Source organism: Bos taurus, chromosome 24, assembly GCF_002263795.3.
Source record: "Bos taurus isolate L1 Dominette 01449 registration number 42190680 breed Hereford chromosome 24, ARS-UCD2.0, whole genome shotgun sequence".
NCBI lineage: Eukaryota > Metazoa > Chordata > Mammalia > Artiodactyla > Bovidae > Bos > Bos taurus.
The window spans coordinates 39,029,828-39,048,758 of record NC_037351.1 but is presented as its reverse complement, the minus strand read 5'-3'; positions in this window follow the sequence as shown (position 1 = coordinate 39,048,758).

The following is an 18,931-nucleotide window of genomic DNA, read 5'->3' as shown; positions in this document are numbered from 1 at the left end:
TTTCCCAGCATCAGGGTCTTTTCCAATGGGTTGGCTCTTTGCATCAGGTGGCCAAAGTATTTGGAGCTTCAGCTTCAGCATCAGTCCTTCCATTGAATATTCAGGGGTGATTTCCTTTAGGATTGACTGGCTTGATCTTGTAGGAGCTTGCATAATCGTCACTAAACTCAATTTTTTCAATAGTCCACGTTTTTATAACTGAAAGTCTTAGTTTTATTTTTCTCATTGTTCAGCTTGAGCTTCTTACAGAATTTCTTAAGTTCAAAGCATGCTGGGGCTATGCCAAGGCTCTTTGAAGAAGTGGGTAACATACAACAACATATTTAATAAAAACTTCTTAATTTGGAAATCCGGGGATCTGAAACTATGGACTTGAAGAACAAAAAACTTTACATTCTTCCTCCAAGAGAGATCCTGGGAATGGTCTATATATATATATATATATATATATATATATATATATACTGCTAGGAACATTACTGTAACTTTGTTAGTCTCTCCTCTTGTTGACAAATATCAGTATCACCCAGAGATGTTTTGCATTTAATCAGGGCTTGAGTATACCCCAGGGAGCACCCTAGCAAATGTGGAGAGACCTCTGGGAAATCTAGATCCATATTTTCACATCTAGTGTTTTAAAAACATTCTTTGATATTCAACAAAGCCTTTCCTTTCTCTCAGATTTGACTGTTTTTCTTTGTAACCATCCAGAAGAATTGGTATAAATCACAGTGGAAGGAGAACGGCAGCTTTCGAGCATGGATGGGACAGTACTTCATTGAGGACCAGTGATCTTCATACTTTTTGCTTCTATGCCACCTAGAAGAAGTTTGAGAAACTATGTACCCCTTGTCCATTTTTAGGCTCATATCTAAATGATTTTACACTAAATTTTTTCATGTCAAATTTAAATGGTTATACCACACATGGTTTTAGTTATCATGCATATATGATACTTTTCATAATCAAACAAGTACATCACTCTTCTATATGTATCTTTTAAATTCTGTAGCGATCTTCCTGACCCAGGGATCAAACCCAGGTTTCTCATGTAATAGACAGATTTTTTTTTTTAACCATCTGAACCACCAGGGAAGCCCCAATAATACTGGAGTGGGTAGCCATTCTCTTCTCCAGGGGATTTTCCTGACCCAGGGATTGAACCTGGGTCTCCTGCATTGCAGGCAGATTCTTTACCATCTGAGCCACCGGGGAAGCCCTAGCAATTTCCTACTGGCCATCTATTTTACAAGGACAGGAATAAGCTTTTCTTTTGCAGATATTTTGCATCATTTCTTTCTCTCCTTAAACTTTATTTTTTTTTCTACTTGCTCCATAGAATATAACCCTCATATGGTATTTTTATGCTTGAAAGTATTTTATTGATTGCCTATCATAATTCTCTGCAAAAATTGGGTATGTAAATTGAAATTTGAACTTCATTTTTCACTTTATGTGATATAATATTCTGTGTTTGACCTACTGTGCAGCACAGGGAACTAAATATTTTATAATAACCTATAGGAATGAAGAGTCTGAAAAAGAATATATATATTCACTTTGCTGTACACCTGAAACTAACACATTATAAATCAACTATACTTCTAGAAAGAGAAAAAAAAAACTGTCGTATAATATCACTTCTATGTGGAATCTAGAAAAATGATACAGACGAACTTATTTGCAAAGCAGAAATAGAGACACAGAGAACAAACATGTGTACACCAAGGAAGGAAGGCAGGTGTGAGATGAACTGGGGAATTGGGATTGATATATACAAGTGAGTGTGTGCTAAGTCCCTCGGTCGTGTCTGACTCTGCGTGACCCTATGCACTGTACCCCGCCAGGCTCCTCTGTCCATGGGATTCTCCAGGCAAGAATACTGGAGTGGGTTGCCAGGCCCTCCTCTAGGGGATCTTCCCTACTCAGGGGTTGAACCCGGGTCTCCCACATTGCAGGCAGATTCTTTACCATCTGAGCCACCAGAACATATACACACGGCTATGTATAAAACAGTAAACTAATGAGAACCTACTGAATCACACAATGAACTCTGTTCAGTGCTCTCTGGTGAACGAAATGGAAGGAAATATTACTGGCACTGCTCTTGTTGGATGGATTCTTCCCTATCTTTCAGCTCACAGTGAGTGCTGTTAACAGCTTCCTCCCCACACCGTGTCAGCCTGGGGGTGATAAAGTATCCCTCCTCTTCCCAGTCCTGGTGCCTCAACACCCCTTGTTGGCTTCTCTAACATTCCCTGCCTTATTTCTCTGAAATTCACAGCTGCGTATGCCTCTTGCTTCCTGGGGCAGTCTTGATGGATACATCCACAAATCAAGCTAATAGATAGCTAAAATGTGTTCCCTACTTCAACAATTGAGCTAGAGCAAAATTCTGTATTTTGGCATATGTCATGTTTTTCTTAGAAGTCATTTATTTGACCAAGCCCATTAGACAGAGAAGCTGAAAGATGCAAGTATTATACGTTATGAATCAGTAGTCTAGTCTTAAAATATCAACGAATTGAACTGCATTATGTTTTTCTGTGTGTGGTACTGGCTAAGACAAATAGAGTTTCCTCTCTGGTCATTTAAGTCCTTTCCAAAGATAACTGTTTGGTGGCCTGGTTATTAAGTGAGTGCCACGAAGCCTGACAACATGACACACTTGCAGGCAGATGCTGGGAAGACAGTGAGGATTCAAGCTCTTGGTGTCCCAGATATTTTGTAGAATGTCCCTCCATTTGGCTTTGTCTCATGTACGTGAAAGTGTTAGTTGCTCAGTCATGTCCAATTTTTTGCAACCCTATGGGCTGCAGCCCGCCAGGCTCCTCTGTCCCTGTAATTCTCCAGGGAAGAATATTGGAGTGGGTAGCCATTCTCTTCTCCAGGGGATCTTTGCAACCCAGGGATCGAACCTGGGTCTCCTGCATTGCAGGCAGATTCTTTACTGACTGAGCCACCAGGAAAGTCCCATGTTTCCCATGAATAGACTAAGGTCATGCATTTGGGGAAGAACCTACACAGGTGATGTGACCTCTCAGTGCATCATGTTGGGAGCCTGTGACCTCTGTGTTAACATTATTGGTGATGTCAACTTTCATCACCTGAGTTAAGGTGGTTCCTACTATAAGGAGGGTAACATGCATCCGTCTGTAGTTAATAAATATTTGTGGGGAGATACTCTGAAACTTAAACTTTCACCCCCTAATTTTGGCATTCATCCATGGATCTGGTGATTTTTCTATTTCCTTCATTCATCCTACAATTATTAGTTGGAATTCTTCTGTAAGAGTTGTGCCTTCTCCTATTTCTGTGTATTTAGTCAGTCATTTATTTATAACGGTATGGAGTCATGGATATTTACTTGATTCTTTGGGTTATACTCGAGTATCATCCTTATTTCCTTTTTTTGCTCAAATTGTTCCAGTCTTGGCTCTTAGGAGCTCCCATGTCCCTTCCATTATGCCCCCCAACTTATTTTTAGGCACTTTCTTTATGGCTCAAAAAGATGCTGCAGGCTTAGCACATGAAGCACGTTTATGGGATTTTTAATTATGTATCCTACTTGAAAATTAAAATTTCTCCTTGGACATCTCATTCAGTTGATCACTAGCCTTTTAGAAGGTTCTTGTGAAGGATTTGCCATGTGTGGCCGTAAGAAAACCGCAGAAGATAATACATTCTTTGTTCTTTCCCCCCAATATAATGTCTTGGAAATTACCATGTAAAGTATGGAACATAACATTTGAGTCACATAACAAGGCCTGCCATTCAATTTCCTTTCAATAAACATGCAGATGTTCCCCTTGCTGATCAATGTACCCGAACAAATGTAGATTTTTTTCAGAATGGTGCAGTGGGGTATCCTGCAGTGTTCTCCAGAACTAGGATCTGCAGGCTTCATTCCCCTGCATATTCAGATAGACTTTGTACTTCACCTGAGGCTTTGACGTTGTTCAGTAACAGGTTATCTCTTCCTACAGAGTGAATTAAGTTTGAAAAAGTTAAAATTAAAAAGTTACTCTTATCAGGCAGTTTGTGTTGCCAAAGTTGTTTAGTTTTTCTAAATGCTTCCCTGGGGGAACTATTTCTAAACAACCAATTTTAAGTTAGGAATAAGAGTTCTTCATTCTTTTTTTTTTTATCTCCTATATTTATTTATTTGGCTGCATTTACATCTTAGTTGTGGCACTTGGGGTCTTCATGGCATCATGCGGGATTTTTATGTCGGCGCACAGACTCTCTAGTTCTGGAACACAGGCTCAGTAGTTGTGACACGCATGTGGGCTTAGTTGCTCCTCGGCATATAGGATCTTAGTTCCCGGGCCATGGGTCAAACCCACATTCCCTGTATTGCAAGGTGGATTCTTAAACACTGGACAGCTAGGGAAGTCCCTCTTTTTCATTCTTAAAGTTACTGCATCTAGACTAGTATAGACTATGGATGTCCTCCTCACCCCTCCACTCATCAGGCAGTTGCTATGCAATTAATCAAGGGAACCCATCTAATTTTAGGTTGAACTTTAATTAGCTCTTGTGCTATCACCATTTTTTTTTTTGCCCTTTTATACAAACACTTTAGATTACTTTCAGCATTTCTGAAACTCAAAGTTGGGGAAAAACCTGATCCAACACACAGATGCCAAGGGGATTTGCAGGGAGCGTCTTGGCGAGGTTACTGGAGGTGCGTATATTTTCGTGTCTGGATGGTATAGTAGAGTTTGAGCCAAAGATCAAAATAAGATGGCAAATAAAAAATAGCCTACCTATCCATTCATCTGCTGATGGGCATCTAGGTTGCTTCCATGTCCTAGCTATTATAAACAGTGCTGTGATGAACATTGGGGTACATGTGTCTCTGTGGTACATATACACAATGGAGTATTACTCAGCCATTAAAAAGAATACATTTGAATCAGTTCTAATGAGGTCGATGAAACTGGAACCTATTATACAGAGTGAAGTAAGCCAGAAAGAAAAACACCAATACAGTATACTAACACATATATGTGGAATTTAGAAAGATGGTAACAATAACCCAGTGTACGAGACAGCAAAAGAGACACTGATGTATAGATCAGTCTTATGGACTCTGTGGGAGAGGGAGAGGGAGAGGGAGAGGGTGGGGAGATTTGGGAGAATGGCATTGAAACGTGTATAATATCATGTATGAAATGAGTCGCCAGTCCAGGTTCGATGCACGATACTGGATGCTTGGGGCTGGTGCACTGGGACGACCCAGAGGGAGGGTATGGGGAGGGAGGAGGGAGGAGGGTTCAGGATGGGGAGCACGGGTATACGTGTGGCGGATTCATTTTGATGTTTGGCAAAACTAATACAATATTGTAAAGTTTAAAAATAAAATAAAATAAAAAGATAGCCTACCTATAGAGGTAGGTGAAATAGCATGTCCGTGCTTTAGCATGCATAAAGGCAAAATTTAAACTATAATATCTAACATCGTGATATAGGTGCAATATCATGAAATTTTCTCTCATCTTTTTGAAAACTGCTAATTATGTGGTAGGTGAAAAATATTTTATGTAGATCACATACCAAGAACCTGAGGTAGTTATTAAGCCATCAGTAATATTGTTTAGTATTCATTAGTTTTTCTAGAGAAGCAACCAAGTAAATACTGCCTGATTGATATGAACTGCAAGAAGGTTTCAAATTAATCCGAATAACCATGAACTTATGAACACTGACATCCATAGGTTCATTTGTAGATTGATTGTTTGGAGCTCAGAAGACAGACTGTTTTAGTGGTTGGCTTCCCAGGTAATTGGATGGAGGTCTGTTTCATCCCTTTGAAGAACAGATTGTTGTTGTTGTTCAGTCGCTAAGTTGTGTCCAACTCTTTGCGACGCCATGGACTGCAGCATGCCAGGCTTGCCTATCCTTCACTATATCCTGGAGTTTGCTCAAACTCATGTCCATTGAGTCGATGATGGCATCCAACCATCTCATCCTCTGTCGTCCCCTTCTCCTCCTGCCCTCAATCTTTCCCAGCATCAGAGTCTTTTCCATTGAGTTGGCCCTTTGCATCAGGTGGACAAAGTATTAGAGCTAAACTCTAGTATTTCAATTCTACTGAATTGACGATTTTTGCATGGCAGCTGTGAAACTTTGCTTTTGGGATCCTATCTCTGGTGAGAATTCAGTTAGCTAGGATTTCACAGATGGTCCCTATATAAGATTCTCCTGGTGTCCTAAGATGGGGGAGAAGCAGGGCTCTCTTGGCAACGGAGACTTCCTGTAGTTGAGGTAGGTCCTCCAGGTACCCATAACTTTCTCTCTCTTTGCCTAAAATTGATGTTCTAAATTAGGAACCTAGGGAAATTTTTCTTCTCCATTAATTTGAAAATAGGGCTGTTAAAAGTCCAGACTTAATGATATGAGAACATTTCGTGATAGGAAAACATCATCATCTATTCTCCTGATCAACTTGGGAGTAACTGTGGCTGCCTTGACTTCATAAAGATAAAACTGCTGCCAAATATTTTGAAGATCACAAAGTTCTCCACAGGAAAAAAGAAATGTATATTCATCTTCATAAGGAATGCATGCCAAATTTTTCTTTTCTGAGGTACTCTACAGAAATGGGTCCTGGAAACTTTTTACTTTAGAAACTATCATTTAATTAATTTCAGACGCTGTGTAATGTTGGCAAGGAAAATTCTCATAAAGTTCAAAAAACTCAGACTTGATGTAGTCTAATTGAATTAAAGCACCACTGCTGAAGACTAAGTACCTTTGTAGAATATCAATGTCTGTCCTGTGGTGCCCTCTCCCAGATAATGACCCTTGGGGAAATGAGTGTGTTTCTACATCAATATGAATAATCACAGCTAACATTATAGTGGGCTTCCTATGCCTTAGACATACTAGGAAGAACTTAACATATCTGATTCTCAAGCAACCCTAGGATGAGGGTGATTCCCACTCTGCACTGAAATCACTGAGGCCTTAGGGGATAATTTACTGGGCTTCCTCAGTGGCTCAATGGTAAAAATCCTCCTGCAAAGCAGGAGACACAGGAGACATGGATTCGATAGCTTGGTCGAGAAGATCCCCTGGAGTAGGGCATAGTAACCCACTCCAGTAGTCTTGCCGGGAAATTCCCATGGATAGAGGAGTCTGGCAGGCTATGGTCCTTAGGGTCACAAAGAGTTGAACACAACCGAAGCAACTGAGCGCTAGAGATTCCAAAGTCAGGTTTAAACGCAACTCTTAACACCTAGTCTGTGCAGCTTCTATATAACTAAATTTAATATGTAATTATACTTCATACTAGAAGCTCAAACCCTCCCTGTAAACATAATGGTAGCTGGATACACATCCCATTCTCTGTTATTCATTTCTGAGATTTTTGTAGGCTCATTTCTGCTTCCCATTTGAAAGGGTCTCAGAGTGCTTCCCTCTGACACTGGAAATTTCTGTCCACTAGCAAAGCCCTGTTTCAAGGCCCCAGGTTCTAGTAATCCTGCATGGTTATTGTAGGGTTCTATGTTTGCATGGATTACAGAAAGCTTGGCCATTATATGAAAAAAAATTTTTTTTTAGCAAATATATCAGAGAGCATTCATTCAAAGGAATGTTGTCTTCTTGAAGAGGGAGAGGAGAGAGCTGTCAAATAAATACTTCTATGCAGACAAATGCAGTTCTATCTCTTTATTGTGACCTTGGGCACAGACTGAATTTCTCAGGTGTTAGATGGTACAATATAGATTTAGGGGTTTTCTGAATCTCAAGTGATAGAGTGAATGTAACATACTTACCAAGTGCCTGGCAGATAGTAGGCTGTTGATAAATGAGAGCTATGTTTGTGAATGGAGATGATTCTGTGGCTCAGAGTATTTTTGGAACTGCTTTTTGAACTTCCTTCCAAACTAGTCCATTAAATTCTTCTAAGAACTCAGTTGAATGTGTTTATAGTTAGAACTCCCAGTTTGTGTCTTTCTTTCTTTTTTTTTTGATGGCCAATGGCTCTGACCCCAGTTGATCCCTTTATTCATTAGTCTGGTGCTCAATCATTTTGTCTCCTTCAAAAATATATATCTATCTTCAGCAACATGAGTATTTGTAGTTTTTGATGGGATTTCCAAATACTGACACATGCTCTTGAGAACATCTCAGATAAGTGCTTAAAAAAAAAAAAAAAAAAGCTTCCAGCCATGGTGGCAAGACTGGGGAAAAAATGTGTTAGGAGCAGCACATGTGTTAATACATAAGCTCTTGGCTCCGAGTAGATATGATTTCCTGCATTTACCCCTTTCCATCGGGTAACAGAACTGTGTCAGATTAGCTATTAAGGGCTCCTTGCTGCTTCTTCCTAGCTCCTCGTGAACTAGATATATAAGTTCAACACACCTCCCAAAGATTGAGGGTTTCACTGTTGGCTCAGACAATAAAGAATCCACCTGCAATGCATGAGACCTGGACTTGATCCCTGGATTGGGAAGATCCCCTGGAGAAGGGAATGGCAACCCACTCCAGTATTCTTGTCTGGAGAATTCCATGGACAGAGGAGCCATCCTTCTTTACCTTTTCAAGTGGGCTGGTTCTCCAGGGGCCCTTAGCTCTGCCTCTGTATCTTGGAGCCCACAGAGGTGAGATGGAAGGAGGGAGATGTCAGGAACCTGTGGGCTGCACTGGCCAAGGAAGCGTGGCCAAAAGGTATGAGTGTGAGCTGCCCTCGTAACCTCATTTAACGCCATCACCATTCTACGAACCTAAGATCTCACTTAGTGCTTTCTACATTATTTCATCCAGTCCTTTCAGTGGCCCTTGAAGCAGGTTAGTCACTCAGTTTAGAAATGAGAAAGCAGACACAAAGAGATGAAGCACCGTGGCCCAAGCCAAGTCAGGGCTCTGGCGCTTGGAGGAGTCAGGGGGCTGACTCCAGGCCCAATGCTCTGTCCAGCATGAGGAGCCAGGGCCAGACAGAGAGACTCAGCCTGGTCTTTAATTCCTCTTCCAGGATTGATCACTGACATGGACAGAGTGAATGTGAACCAGTGGCGAAGCTCAGAGGCTGATGCTCTGGGCTAGGGAAGAATTGCATCATTCTCCCCAGTCTATGGGCAGCATTTCAGGTGCAAGTGTTCCTGCTCCTGCCACACCACTGGGAGAAGTAGCAAGGTTTTGGTACCTGTTCAGTCCCTGTGCACAAATGATATGGATGAATATTTAAGTGCCCATTGTGAGCCTTACTTACTTGTCCAAGATCCTAAAGGCCTCGTGGAGTCCAGGTTTATGCATTTGGTTTTTCTTTGTACCAGAAGTAGTGAGCCCCTTGCCACCACCTGTGCAGGCAGACGCCTAATCATCATGGACCGTACCGTCTCCAATGACGAGAGTCTGGTGACGTTCATTTATCGTAAATGTTCACTGAGCATCTCCCATGTGCCAGGCAGTGTGCATGGTGGGGACACAGCAGTGAGGAGAAGCAGACCTGGTTCTCAACTGGGATTTCATTCTAGCAAAGGGAGACAGTGGCTCATCAGTCACACCCTCCCTGCAGAGTTGCAACGGTGGCACTTTTGGAGGATCTATGCCCTAGTTAAGGAAGCCAAAAAAGAGGAATGGAAAGCAGCTGGTCCGAACAGAGCAGAGTAAGTGCACATGGGTCAGGAGCTCCATGAGAACTCAGAGCATTGAGGCTGCAATAGAGGGAGTTGTCCTTGCCCTGAGAACAGTGGGCTGTTCTTGTTCTAAGCAACCCACTTATGTCTCTGAGTGCTCACTCTTGTCAGGGCAACTGGAGACTAGAGAATGGACTGTTCCAGTATGGAGAGGAGAGATGTGCACAGATCTGGGAGATTCGGATAAAATGCAAAGGACTTAGTAATAGAGTGGGTAAAGGAGCTGATGGGGAGTGAGGTGCCAGGAAGACCCAGGGTTTCTAAGGTGCATGGCTGGGAACGGTGGCATCATTCACTAAGCCCTCTAGTGCCTGGTGCTAGGAGTTATTTCAGAGTTTCTTAGGGTTAATGTGCCATGCCATTCATACTGGAAAGTACAACTATGAGAAAAATATACCCACTTTGCTCACAGGGCTTGCAATCTAATGATGTGGGGCACAGGGAGTGATGAAGATATTCTGTCTCCTAAGATTTGTTTAAAGTATGGCCGTGGCATAAACTTGGCAATGTAACACACAAGGACACTTCTTTCAGAGTGTGTGGGAGGCCTTAGACCTTTGTTGCCCTGGTGAAGGAAGAGGCTGGGGATTAGAAGACATTCTTGGCAGGTGAAGGATTGATCTGGTGACCTTTGAACAGGCACCATGAATCACTGAATAAAACCAAAATGCAGACCGCATGGAAAGACACAGTACAGGCTTCAAGCTTGAAATTACAGAATGTGAGACTCATCTTTCTTGGGCACGCCAAGTGCAATCAAAAGAAGTGAGCAATTTATTGGGAGCAAGTGGGATGAGAGTGATTTGTGAAGATGGAGGGGGGATTGTAACTTCTTATCCTCCAGAAGCCTCTTAGAAGTATTCACTGACTGATCATGGTGACATCTTTATAAATATCACCATGGCAACCATGGATGTGAGAAACAATTCTAGCCTGGACACTTCTGCTCCAGCTGATGTGACAACTCCCACTGCAGTGGTCATCCCCATTGTTTGTGCAGATGAGTGAGGAGGGTCCCACCTGGATCCTGTGACATTTTCTTTTGTCTTGAGAAGACAAGTGCTCATTAAATCCTCCCTGATGTTAAGTGGCATTTGGGGTGGTGGCTACACCATTCTTGACTTTCATCGCTGAGGATGTGGTAAGAGGTGCACCCTGCTGGTGTCATCCGTGTTGGTTCAGGGTGAGGATGGGGAGCCTTTTAGGGTGGTTAGGAGACTCTGCCCAGATCAGTTCCGCCATTGGATCTGGAGGAAGTCTGTTGCTTGTAACTCTGCACACGTTTCCACCATACATCCATTCCTTCTCATATTTAGTTTCATCCTTCTGAATCTCTTCTTTCTGGTGTCCAACCCCAATCCCAGGCAACCTAACTCTGCAGTTCTGTACTTCCTGCCCTTCTAATCACTCTTGTCCTCAGAATTCCTTCTTTTATAATCCCTGCTCCTTTCTTCATTCTTTCATTCAACAAATACAAACTGAGGGCCTTCCCTCTGCCAGGCACTGTTCTCTGTGGGCGGGACACCCAGGGAATTGGATCCCAGAACTCTTGCCTTTGTGGGACTCACATTGAGTACGTAATCAGTAAGGAAATACTGGGTGTGATCGATGCAGGATGCAGGGTGGGAGTGTTGGGTCAGTTTATAATCAGGTCCGCCGTTTACAATCAGGCTCTTTGAGGATATGGCATGTGATCAGATTTGAAGATGGGGTGTCAGCATATCAGAGAGAGGAATTGAGCGTGGGCTGTGCCTGGCTTGTTTGAGGATCTGCAAGGAGCCAAAGTGAGAGAGACAGGATATGTGGTTGGCAGAAGAGGCCTGAACAGTGAGAGCAGAGGATGCAGGTCTAGAGATCTTTGGGGGCTTTGAATGTGAATGACATGACCTGGCTTGTTTCATCAGGATCACAGTGTCTTCCATTTGGACAATGACAACAAAAGTCTCAGAAAGGCAGAAGAGATAAATATGACACTCTTACAGGAACCCAGAGAGGGATGGTGATGGTTTGCCCCAGAGTGCTAGCAGTAGGTGTGGTGAGAAGAAAGAAAGAATGTGAAGTCGCTCAGTTATGTCTGACTATTTGCAACCCCATGGACTGTAGCCTGCCAGGCTCCTCTGTTCATGGGATTTTCCAGGCAAGAATACTTGAGTGGGTTGCCATTTCCTTCTCCAGGGGATTTTCCCAACCCAGGGATCAAACCCTGGTCTCCCGCACTGCAGCAGACTCTTTACTGTTTGAGCCACCAGGGAAGCTGGTGTGATGGAGAGTGGTGGTATTCTGGTTATATTGAAGGTAGAGCCACTAGAATTCACTCATGGAGCAGAACTTTCCCCTTTGGCCTTTTTCCCAAGGTTGAAATAGAAGTAGAATACACTTCTTAGTAAAATAGATCCATCTCTAAAGAAGAAAGTGAAGTCACTTGGTTGTGTCCGACTCTTTGCAACCCCATGGACTGTAGCCTGCCAGACGCCTCTGTTCATGGGATTTTCCAGGGAAAAATACTGGAGTGGGTTGCCATTTTCTTCTCCAGGGGATCTTCCTGACCCAGGGATTAAACCCGGGTCTCCCACACTGCAGGCTGACTCTTTACCATCTGAGCCACCAGGCAAGCTGGAATACATGGATTCCACGTGGGGAACAACTTTTTAAATTTGTTGATGAAATTGCACTGAACTGATGGAATTCTGTAGGAACAACTGGGCACTGTGGTTAGGAGCACAGGCTCCAAAATAAAATTACCAGGTGGTAGAAATGATCATTCCTTAATCCCGTGCATCCCTGCCTTCATAGCTAATTCAGTTTCTTCTCATTATAGTACATATCATAGTTACTGTTTTTGAAAGTCAAAAAACACTCAGAGAATGCCAGTTTCATGAGATTTAACTAAATATGTGTGTGCGTGTGTGTATATGTGACTGTAGAGTTGGAAGCCTTTGGGGTCTAGCTTGGGAGTCAGGCCATCCAAGTTTATATCCTGGTTCTACTGGTCATGGTTATGTGACCTTGGACACATTGTTGAACCCGTTTCTGCCTCATTTCCCCCTTCTGTCAAATAGGGACAATCATGGGATCTATCTCATAAGGTTCTCATGATGGTGAAACAAGCTATTCTCATAGACTAGCTCGTAAAACAGTTGCTTGCACAAGGCAAATGCTCCATAAATTTTGGCTCTTAGTAAAAAATCATGATCACTGAGCTGGGAACATGGTGTAGAATCCCAGTGTGTGAACACCCCTGGGGGAAATCACTAGCTTCAAATCATAAAACATTAAGATTATATTTATTTAGACACAACTTCCTACTAGACACCTCTGATCACATACTGGAATCTTCTATCATCCACCATCCAAGATACTCATGAGTGTACAAGTATATTTTCTCTACTTCATGCAGGAACTTGGAATAAAACCATGAATGATATTTTTTTCTTTGGGGTGTTTGAAGAGTTGTTGAAATTCTAGTCATGATATTTAGTGTTATGAGCTCTTTATGCCTGTTGTTAAATATGCCAGCATTTTATTGACACATTACTGTGAAATGGGCAGCCAGCTACAGTAATAAGTTTCCCCTAAAGAGTGCGAGTATCAACAAATCTGATGGCAGGCACTGCCAAGGAAACTTAACATGTGTTCAAAAAACAACTAGCTTCACAGAGGATAATGGGTACATGCATGTTTAATCCAGTGACTTCTGTTTGAAGGTATAAATAGGTGGCTACTATTAATTTTGATTTTCATGGTATCCTTCTTTTGAGAAATTCTATATATGGCTTAATTTTGTGCTTTAGTCTTCTCTTACTCTTGTTTCTCAACTCTGCCTATCCTTAAAAACCACTTAAGAAATATTAAAAAATATTGATACTTGCTCGTCATTCCCCAGAGGTTCTGATCTCATTGGTTTGGGGGTGGATCTCAGGCATCAGTTATTTTTTAAGTATTTTTAAACTTTCATCATGAAATATTTCAAATGTACATAAAGTACAAATATTTATAATAATAAGGCCACATGTATCTCTTATGCCTCTGTCATAATGAACTTCAGTTGTTATTTTTTAAAATCTCCCCTACCTGATTCTTCCAACGCACCACCATGGTTGAGAACCATTCTTTTAAAAAGACAGAAAATGGGAGGAATATTTCAATGGATATTGACATCAAGAGAAGCTGAAATTTGTTCAAGGTCACACAACAATTTTAAAACATCATTCCATACTCTGTTCATCAAGCCATAATGGCATTCATGAACATGTATGTTGTATGGCAAGTGTGTGCCTGCTTGATTTTGTTTAAAGAGTGGAATAGTTGGGAAATTTTCAGAAAAGAGCTTAGAAATATAATGGTTTTCCATTTACAATCCTTGTACCTTGACTCAAACCACATTGTGGCCATCCACTTAATGCAGCTCAATAAAACGTAACTCAGAGATAAAGGTCTGATGAGCAAGGGTGGGACAAGTGGATTAGAGTTGATGGATCAGACAGGTCATGTAGGAAGGGAAACAGTGGTGGAAATTGTCTTCAGATTCACAGAGAAAAAGCAATGAACCAATCACAGATTAATCTCAACCTATAAGAGAGTTTTGTAGGCTATTCCATAGCATGTACATATATATATATATAGTGGTGGTGCTTCAGTTGCTAAGTCGTGTCCAACTCTTGTGACCCCATGGACTGTAGTCTGCCAGGCTCCTTTCCAGGCAAGAATACTAGAGTGGGTTGCCATTTCCTTCTGCAGGGGATCTTCCCAACCCAGGAATTGAACCCACAGTCTCTCACATCTCCTGCACTGTGGGCAGATTCTTTCCTGCTGAGTCAGCAGGAATGCCCCATATATGTGTGTGTGTGTGTGTGTGTGTATAAAACATGTATATGTAATATGTATACTGGATATCTCAGTCAGTATATCTTAATGAAGTTAAGATTTGTATTGCTACCTCAACAGTGAAGACTTGTGGGCAAGCTCTAGTTCCTGCATGGCAAACACTTGGAAAACAATTTGGTCTCAGGGGTAAACAGGACTTTAAATATGATCTCGCCAAACTGCCCATCTGTAAGAGGAATCTCTTCTGGGGCATTACTGACAGATGTCATCTGGTATCCAGATGGAGACCCTTGACCCTGCCAGCTGGAAAGTCCACTGCTCATAAGCCAGCAGGTTCATATTAGGATTTATTATCTTTTATTGAGCTGAAATCTCACTCTTTAATATACCTTTAAAGAAAGAAAATACTTCTGATGTTCCTCATGTTGTCATATTTTTGTTACTTAAATATATATAGATGTAAAACTAGATTTAAATTTCTCATTCTGTAGGTCTCATCAACTATAAAACCAAACTAACCTTACAACTTGATATGAAAAATACAAGACCCATAAATTAACAACATATTAATGGCTACCCACCCAGTATTCTTAGGGCTTCCCTAGTGGCTCAGATGATAAAGAATCTTCCCGCAATGAGGGTGACCTAAGGTCAATCCCTGGGTCTCGAAGATCCCCTGGAGAAGGGAATGGCTAGCCACTCCAGTATTCTTCCCTGGAGAATTCCATGGACTGAGGAGTCTGATGGGCTACAGCCCATGGGGTTGCAAACAGTCAGGCACAACTGATTGACTAACACTAATGGGAATAATGATCTTGTTTTTCAGAAACAAAATCCCTCACTTTGTGCTTAAGGATAGAAAGACGTATGTCTGGTCAATTTGTTTGGTTCACTAGCTTTCACTGATCAGCACAAGGGATACCTGTCTGCATATGTATGTTCTAGCAAAAGGTGTGAATACTTTAAAGTTTCTATTTGCTGGGTTTGGGAGAGTCAAATCTCAAACTTAACCGAAACTGCCAGCAATTAGTTCTCCATTTCCCATTTTTAGGAGACATCCCTTGGCAACTTTGTCAGGATGTTTTGTGCACTTGGAAATTAAGGTCAGAGTTGTAGTGTTATTGCAGTCTTCAATAAATGGGCATCTAATCTAATTATTGCTGGAACTGGGTACAGAACAATCTTTCATTGTTATTTATTACTGTACTTACTGAGAATGAACTGCTGTTGCAAATTGACGCATACGACAGGATCCAAGCAATAACTCTTACAGCAAAATGTGTGCTGACTGTCATGGCAGAGCCTCCTTATAGTTCTGCTTATCTATGTGGCTGAAGGAGGCTGTCTCTCACTTATCTCTGTCCCACCTTCTATAAAACAGCTATGCAAATAATACATCAACCTTGTCACCTGTATCATTATTGCTGTACCCTAGTGTCCTGGACCAGTGGTCCTCAAAACCAAGTGTGATTTTGTATCAGCTGGGGAGCTTGTTGAAAGTGCTTGCTCTCTGGTCCCCACCCCAGGGATTCTGGTTTGTTTATCCTGGGGCTGGACCCAAGAGTCTTCCTTATTAACAAGCACTCTGAGGGATTCTGATATAAGTGGTGTGAGTGCTTATAAGCTTTCCAAGATTATGGTTGACATGGAAATAAGAGACTTAAACTCTTCACAAACCACCTGAATTGAGAAACTCTGGTGTCCTCCTCAGATTTACATCATCCGCAAAAAGCCCTTCTTCGATATTCTGACAAGTGCCTGATAAACATCTTGAACAGGAGAGAGTCAACAGCAGAGTCTTTAAAGATGGCTTTGACCTATTAAGCACCAGATTTATTTCAAGGGACACAGATATTCTAATGATGTTTTCATTGATGCCCAGAACATTCTGGAAGCTGTGGACTATTTTCAGATTATTAAGTATGCATGGACAAGGAGGCAATTGGAAATGGCAAATAAAAGTCCTGGAAAACAGGAATCAAATCAAGCACCAAAGTTGACATTTTTCTTGGGAGTAGTTATAGGTGGATACTCCTTAATTTACAGAGTTAACTATGGCCTGTTTGCCTAAAGTGGGGAACATAAGCCTGCAGACAGAGTCAACAAGCTAATAAACCAGACATCTGAATGTGTCATATTACCATTTTTTTTTTCTTCCTCAGTTTATTCTTGTTAATTCTGGTTAGGATGAAATAGAATAGCTGGCTAGGATTATTTACAACTTTACAGGAGACTAAGGGGCTTGCTGGCATTTATTTCATGTCTTTTGGGGTGAAGTGGTTAAAATGTTACGTGTCTTGGCATAACCCAACAGTGATCATCTATTGGGGTATCAATATGGTCTTAGTGAATTACAGATCGCCAACTTCCATTATTTATATTTTACCACTATAAACAAAATGCCCAAAGATATTCTTAATGGATTTTTATTTCTACTTAAAGGAAAGAGAATAGTTATTGAGCATTTCAACTTTATAAAGAACTGAGGATTAGACTAACCCTTAAAATTTTATTGTTGGAAATTATGCTATTTATTTACAAGTGCTGAGATTACTTTCTAAAGTTCACAACAAATGGAAAGTAAAAAATTATTTAATAAGGGTATATTTTAATACAATGAAACTTCAGATCAGATCAGATCAGATCAGTTGCTCAGTCGTGTCCGACTCTTTGCGACCCCACGAATCGCAGCACGCCAGGCCTCCCTGTCCATCACCAACTCCCAGAGTTCACTCAGACTCATGGCCATCGAGTCAGTGATGCCATCCAGCCATCTCATCCTCTGTCGTCCCCTTCTCCTCTTGCCCCCAATCCCTCCCAGCATCAGAGTCTTTTCCAATGAGTCAACTCTTCGCATGAGGTGGCCAAAGTACTGGAGTTTCAGCTTTAGCATCATTCCTTCGAAAGAAATCCCAGGGCCTATCTCCCCTAGAATGGACTGGTTGGATCTCCTTGCAGTCCAAGGGACTCTCAAGAGTCTTCTCCAACACCACAGTTCAAAAGCATCAATTCTTCGGTGCTCAGCCTTCTTCACAGTCCAACTCTCACATCCATACATGACCAGAGGAAAAACCATAGCCTTGACTAGACGGACCTTTGTTGGCAAAGTAATGTCTCTGCTTTTGAATATGCTATCTAGGTTGGTCATAACTTTCCTTCCAAGGAGTGTCTTTTAATTTCATGGCTGCAGTCACCATCTGCAGTGATTTTGGAGCCCAGAACTTACATGATATGTATTAGCCATGTCTTTTTGACTAATATTTTTCCAAGAGTACAAAGATAGAAAGGAGGAAAATATGGAATTTTGATGAATAGGAATGATTTTTAAGAATGATGTGCTAGCAGCCTATTATACAGAGTGAAATGTTTGAAAGAGAAAAACAAATGTCATATACTAACGCATATATATGGACTCTAGAAAGATGGTATTGATGAACCTATTGGCAGGGGAGCTATGGAGACAAAGATATTGAAAACAGATTTGTGGGCACAGGGTGGGAAGGAGATGGTGGGACGAATGGAGAGAGGAGCGTGGAAACATAAACACTACCGTATGCAAAATAGATAGTCAGTGGGAATTTGCTGTATGATGCAGGGAGCTCAAACTGGTGCTCTGTGACAACCTAGAGGGATAGGATGGGATGGGAGGTGGGAGGGAGGTTCCAATGGGAGGGGACATATGTATACCTATGGCTGATTCATGTTGATGTATGGCAGAAACCAACACAATATTGTAAAACAATTATCCTTCCATTAGAAATAAATAAAAATGTTTAAAAAATAGCTGAATAAAAGAGGAGAGAGAATAAGTCTTCAACATAAAAAAAAAGAAAATGATGTGCTAGCAGGTCTAAACTTGCTCCCTCTCATATGTACATATTTTTACATAGTTTGTGCTGCATTTGTACTTGCATTTTAAAATTTCGTTCTGCATCTGTGCTCTGCATGTACACAGACCTCTGAAATGATGTATACAAACTCAGAATGAAGCATCTGGAAGCCTTGATAAGCTGTTAACTTGACACTATTCTTAGAACCCAGAAACTCTCAAATGAATTTTCATTTCAGAAGAGTAAGCTTGTTGCTTCTGAATTATGCATTCATCCCCGGATTTCCCTTATTTATGGTCCCTGGTAATGCTATGGCTGAAGACTTGGTGTCCTCTTTTCAAGGACTTGATATGCAATTCAGGTGCCTGAGAGTATCATGAGCATAAAATAAGCCTCAGCTAGTTACCGCGAGGGTTGTTGGCATTTTACTAGGACAACTGACGACGAGGAACAGTCAGCCTAAGGACTGAAGGGCATGGAGGTATTTTTAAACACCACATGCTTTCATGAAAGGTGGTCTGAGATCATGGACAGGGGTGCACGCCTGTTAGAGCAGCCGCATCTGCCAGGTTTGGTCAAGCCTCAGTGTTCTCCCAGTCCTCCTGCTGGAGGGCAACATCCTGGTGG